Here is a 6685-nt window from a genome sequence, read left to right on the forward strand (position 1 = left end):
TATGATCAATAAGTTATGTGAAGTGAACTCTAAGGAGGACTTCTAGAGAAAAATTGGAAGGGTATTGAGCCCTTGCTAAGGAACAAACGAAGAGCAATTCTTCTAATGGGAGGAAACTATGAAGATGTAAGAAAGGAAACAAAGGAGGCCATTGTGAAATACATGACCTCAATGCCTACAGTAACAAAGGTGAGTGTACAATGCAAACTTGAGAGCCGAGCTTATGTACAAGAAAGTACACCTTCTAGTGATAAGGAAGAAGTATAGGAGACACATCAGGCACTCTCACCACCACACATTGTTATGGATATTGAATCCATACAAGTGGATAGTACACACATAAATATGGATGCAAAGGAGAATCCTTTTACATCTGTTGGCCAATACATTGTTGGAATATCATAGCATACACCATCCTTGATGATGATAATGAAGAAGATGAAAAGAAGAAATAGGCTGAGGAGAAAAGAAAAGAAGAGGTAAAGAGGAGAGAAGAAGATAAAAGAAAGGAAGAGAAGAAGCAAGAAGAAGAGAAGAAGAAAGAAACAAAGAGCTTAGTAGAGGAAAAGAGGATAGAAGAGGAAAAGAAAAAGAAAGAAGAAATAAGAGGAAGAGGAAAGTAAAAAATCAGAAGAAGAGTTAAAGAAAGAAGCTAAGAGACTAGAAGAAGAGAGGAAGAAGACTGAGGAAGAGAAGTAGAGTTTTGAACTAAAAGAAATTGCACTAATTCCAATAGTGACTCCAATAGTAATAGCAGTAGTAGTAGTAGTACCATCTGATGATGATGATGATCAGAAGGGACTGATGAGTTTTTTCAGAAAATTTCTCCAAAAGAACAAATCTATTAAGTCTTTGGAGAAGACTATATCTAAAGTCTTGGAATAAATGCAAAAGATAGTTACTACAAAGAACTATAGCTAATCTAGACTTGTAGTCAAATGCCAAGAAATTGTTGAAGATCTTTGATGAGGAATTCACAACTTTATTTGAGATAGCTTCAGTGCAAGCACAGGCCAAACATGATGCAACACTTTTTGATACAGTGTGCACAAATGTGAGAAATGACTTAAAGGAACTTGATGTATGCATCAAGAAACTAAGAAAACACATTGATGAAGGTAAGAAGTTGTATGGATAGTGTGCACTATCATACAAGTACCTAATAGAATTTGAGATTTAGATAAAGGGTAAGTTGAGTGATATTGACACACTCACTATAAAACTATAGCTCCCTGAGGCCAGCATTGAGGATTGTGGAACTGAAGTTGAGAAGATCCATAATGTGATCAGAGGCTTGGAGTCTAACAAGGAAAAGGTAAAAAAATGATTCTCTACTCTTAGAGAAATCCTATCACCGAAGATCAACATTTTATAGAGCCAACTAGAGGAATGTCTTGTAGCAAAGGCTTCCTATGATAGGTTTTCCTATACTGACTTGAGTGAAGTTTAAGTGGCATCTTATGCACTATGTGCACTAATCAGTATCTCTAATACAATGAATAAGAATTGGAAGAAGGAAGTGGAAAGACTAAAACTTGTATTTTCATATTGCTTTTCCAGAATATCAAGTTGATCAACAATAGGGCACCCAATTTTTGTATATAGTTTTTGACACCTTTGCCATTGATCATAGGGGGAGTAATATGTAAGTAAAATTGTATGTATGAGAAAGGAGTATTAATATGTAAATTGTATTATTGTATATCTATATGTAAGGGGCAATACACTTATGTATCAATTTAAGGAGTGATAAGGAATGCAATGATCCATCAAAACATGAATAAAATTGTTATGTTTTGAAGGCAATTTTGTATAATTACTTTTATTTTATTTTTTTATGTATGATGTCATTTTAGAACTTAGCCAATTTTCCAAAACATTTCCATCAATGCCACAGGGGGAGATTATTGGCAATATGGTCAGTCAGATGTCTAGATGGTTGTCATTTATAGAAACATGTATTCAATATTTCATTTATCTCATTTAGATTTAGAAAAATTTCTAAGTGTTAGACAATTTGCAGCAGTATAGAGACAGATGTGATGCATACGGATGATTGATTTCGAGTTAGCTTATCAAAAGTTGAGGAAAGATCTATGACAAAGTCATGATGACATTTTTGGATACAATTGATTAATTGTGTATTCTCTTTGATGTTACACAAATGTCATATCATTATTAGTCATGTTGAGCTTACTCAAGTAGTGAAGATAGTTTTCTATGTCTATTGAGCATTCATATGTTAGCCTAGTTCAAAAAGCAGTGTCTATCGAGTTCATCAGGTACCAAAGGAAAGTCTATAGAAGATGAGTGCTAACCAAGATCACTCAATTAATGAAGAAAAGTTGGATGGAACTAGTGTTAACTAAGCTCACTCAGTTACCAAAGGAACTTTACGAATATGTAGTATTAACCGAGTTCACTTGGTTAACACAAGAAAATTGTTTCTAAGTTAGTGTCTACTAAGCAGGGTCAACTAACGAAGGATTTCCTTGTTTTGGCATATTGAGTTTATTTGATTTATCTATTGGTTCTAGTTGACTAAGAAGATGAATTTAAGTTATTCTAAGTTTTTTTTTAGCTAACTTGATAATATGAAGGATATAAGTATCAGGTCAAGTTGTGGGTTAGAATGAGAAGAAGTTGTGAATCTATTTGAAGATTTAATGATGGAAAGAGGAAGAAAATTAGAAGGATAAGCAGAATATCCTTATGGAGTTGAAAAGATATATTCGATCAAAAAAGATCAAGTATACAAGCTAGAACAAAGATCCCTAATCAGCAATTCAATTGCATCAAAAATTAGGTCATCTCATTGTTGCTCTCTAACCATTGTAGCAGTGATCTAAATCTCTTAACAGAGTTGGCTTAATAGCTATTTGTAAATCATCTAACAAGGTGGAAGTTCTACTGAATTGTCTGAAGACCTCTAACAAGGCCACTCCTAATAGGGTGATTAACAACGTGTTTTGTAAACTTTAACAAGGTTGGCTCCTAACAGGGCTCACTTCAAAAGAGTGAAAATAGTAACTAGTTGCAATTAGTGGTTTTTCCCAAATTGGGTTTCCACATTAAATCCTTGTGTCAAATGTGTTCATGCTATTTTCTTTTATGTGTTTGCAACTAAGTTAAAATAATTGTAATCACAAAAAAAATCTAAAGATTTGCATGTTAAATACTTATCAAGCATATTCAGTATTTACCAAGTTACAACATTTTATGTATGTTTGTCAAACATCAACAATATTTAGTTTTCAAAGTTTATTTTGTACTAGCATCTAAGGGATTTGGGATTTATTTTTGTAGTAACTGATTCACCCCTCCCCTCTTAGTTATTCTTATATTTCTAATAGACATATGCTAATAGATAGATGTATATGGATAGTACAGTACATATTATAGTTAAAATAATAGTACAAGTATTTAACAGGATAGAATAGAGCATATCAGTAATATGAGTTGTACAACTTAAGGAATTTTTTTTAGTGACAAAATAATTACTAAGTCATGAGGAGCCAACTTTGTGGATATTAATCCATAAGTTATTTTATATTATGTGAAGCATGTGCAGACATGAAAGCTGACTAAGAAGAGTTTTACTAATGTGCGAGGTATAAGTGAAGATCTTATCTTGTGCAGTTAGAAGAAGTGGCATGTGCATATTATGTGATGTACAACATGCAAATTATTGTATAGACAACTTGAAAGTTATATGAGCCTTATGTGATGTGAGACCTGAGGTATGATTAGAGCAAGTATAAGTTATAGTAGTAAGAAAGTATTGTATGTATATCTACTCTTGTGAAGAACTAAATTGTATAATTCCATGTTAGGGTAGTGGGCTCTTCTTGCATACATTGTATTTAATCTATCAAATCCTAACAAGGTTCAAGCAACTCCTAACAAGGTTGAGGCTTCTAACAAGGCCTAGTTCTCTAACAAGGACTCAAGACACTATATGTATTTCATAGACTCCTAATAGGGTCAATACCCTTAACATGATTCTTTTGTTTAGTGGATCATCTATTGGGTATCATCCCCACTAGAGTTTTCCCTTGGTCAAGGTTTCCCTACTTAACAAATAATGGTGTTATGAGTTCTCTATGTGCATGGTTATATTTACTATTCAACATTGTTGGTTTATTTTTATATGCAAGTTATAAAGTAATTAACAATATTTAGTTATGGACAAAAGTTTGTAGAATACTGATTCACCCCCCACCTCAGTATTATCTATTTCTAACAATACATCACTCAATTGATCAAACCTAGTAGCAATATGACTAGAGGACAAGAAGATAGTTGTAACTTTAATACGTCTTGGGTTCCCAAACACAAAGATCACCAATTCATTTGAGGCTCCATATGAGTTAAAATAATGAGCCCCAACATCCTTAAAAATTCTTGTTTAACATCAACAACCTTTACTTTAATAGTGCACTAGTTTATTGTATTTCACAAATATATGTTTTGTGCTCTCTTATCACATTAGATAATAATGAATGCTTATGGGGTTGATTCAAACCCCTTTTATTCCATAAAATAATCTTCATCTCAAGAGAGTAGAGCTAGATAGGTCCATCTCCAAAACATTCCTCTACAAACCATCAATAATGTCCTATTTTGTTAACTTTTCATATTTTTGGATATAAACAGGCCTACCTACCCCTTTAGATGTTGCACTACAATCCACCTTCAATCTATCCCTAGGATTAACTATTGTGAAAGGTGCCTCATTTTCTATAGTCATAAGGTCTTGAGGATAAAACCAATCACTGTTAATCATGTTGTCCTTATCTAGTGTTTTATCATCAATTCCTTGGTGATATTGATTAACATCCTCTTCACCCAGGATCCCAATTATATCAAGTAATTGCACTATAGGAACTATATCTTGAGATTCAACTAAAAGGTTGAAAAATTTTATCATAAATTAATCTCACATGCATTAGTCAATGATTCAAAAGTTAAATCCACAAGGTTTAAAACTTAGGATACCTCATTGGAATCCCCCTCTAGACCCAAGGCCTATGCCTACCAAACCATGTCATTGTTGTTCAAGTCACTATCTGATCCTTTGTCTTGACCATGAACCCTCACCTCATTATTCTTCAAGGTTTAATCTTTTTTCCTCTAGACTTTCTTGAATGCCTTTGTTTTAACTCATTTTCTAATAAAATCTTTTTTCCATCAACAAAGTTGATAATGGGATCTAAGGGCCATTTATTTACAACTACTATGCATCTAAGGTGTTTCTTGTGCATATTGTGAAGCAAAGTATTATGTCTCAATTTTTCTTTTTTGTGCAAGCAAGATTAGGAACATTAGCTTTGATTATATTTTCTTGCATCCATATAGAAGAAGGCCTACCTACCCCTTCAAAACTTGCACTGCAATTCACCATCAATATATTCCTAGGATTTACTATTGTGAAAGGTGTCTCATTCTCTACATGGATACCTTGAGGCTACAATGGATAACCATTAGTCATGTTGTCCTTGTTTCACATTGTATCAAACTTCCTTGGTGAGATTGATTATAATCCTCTTCACCCATGCTACCAATAGTATCAAATCCATCACAAAAAGTTCATCATTAGTTTCAACTAAACAATTCAATAGGTTTCTTTTTATCAATCTTGGATCTTCAAGTCAATGATCCATAACTTGAATCCACTTACCCATATGATGCCCCATTAGAATCCCCTTCTAGGCCCAATATCTCCACCTACCAAACCATGTCATTGTTGTTTGAGTCATCATGAGATCCTTTGGCATCAAGATGAACTCTCACCTCATTGTTCGTAAAACTTTTTTTTTTTTCCTCTAGAGTTTCTTGGATATCTTCATTTTAGGTCATTTATTAGGAAAAAAAATTTTGCTTTAACGAATTTGATAATGGTATCTAATGACTATTTACTCACACGAATTGTGTATCCAATGGGGTTCTTGGGGTGCATATCGTAAAACCTAGTATTATGCCCCAATTGTTTTATTTTGTGTGCAAGCAAGATCTATGTATCAAGCAATTGTTGAAGGAGATGTAAAATACTTCCATAATTTTATCTATATTGTTTTTTTTTTAAATGATTGGTAATCTTAAATGAATAAAAAATATAAAATAAAATAACAAAATAAAAATAGCATATTTATTAAAGTTATTTCAATACATAAGTCTAGTCAATCAAGTACACATTTTAATCTACAATAAGTTATAATTATAAAAAAATAATATAATCTAAATATCATTCTTTAATTTGAAATCTAATCTCGAATTAACTAGTCAATAAATATTTTTTAAAATATTTTATAATATCCTTGACTTCTCTAAATTCACCTAATACCACTTTCATAATACACAAGATTTTATAACACTGCACCTTTGTGATGCAATGCCAGTATATAAAATTACTAACTTGATTGTTGAATGATTAAATAAGCATAAAGGGAAATTATTCTTACAATCAATTATATTAAACAAAATAAAAAGTCATTTAGTAGGTAACTCCAACTCCGAATGCACCTCCCAACTTACAATTCTTATATCAACAAAAAGACAAAGCCCATAGATTCCGGTATGGTTAGGTTACGTTTGTAACAGATTCTATCGTGATCTCAAAATACCATTTTCAGTCAACGGATATATTCTGGCATTCTTGTTTTCAATGGAAGGAGAGAGACAATGT

Source organism: Cupressus sempervirens, chromosome 7, assembly GCF_028749045.1.
Source record: "Cupressus sempervirens isolate cs-2001-9-10 chromosome 7, ASM2874904v1, whole genome shotgun sequence".
Lineage (NCBI taxonomy): Eukaryota > Viridiplantae > Streptophyta > Pinopsida > Cupressales > Cupressaceae > Cupressus > Cupressus sempervirens.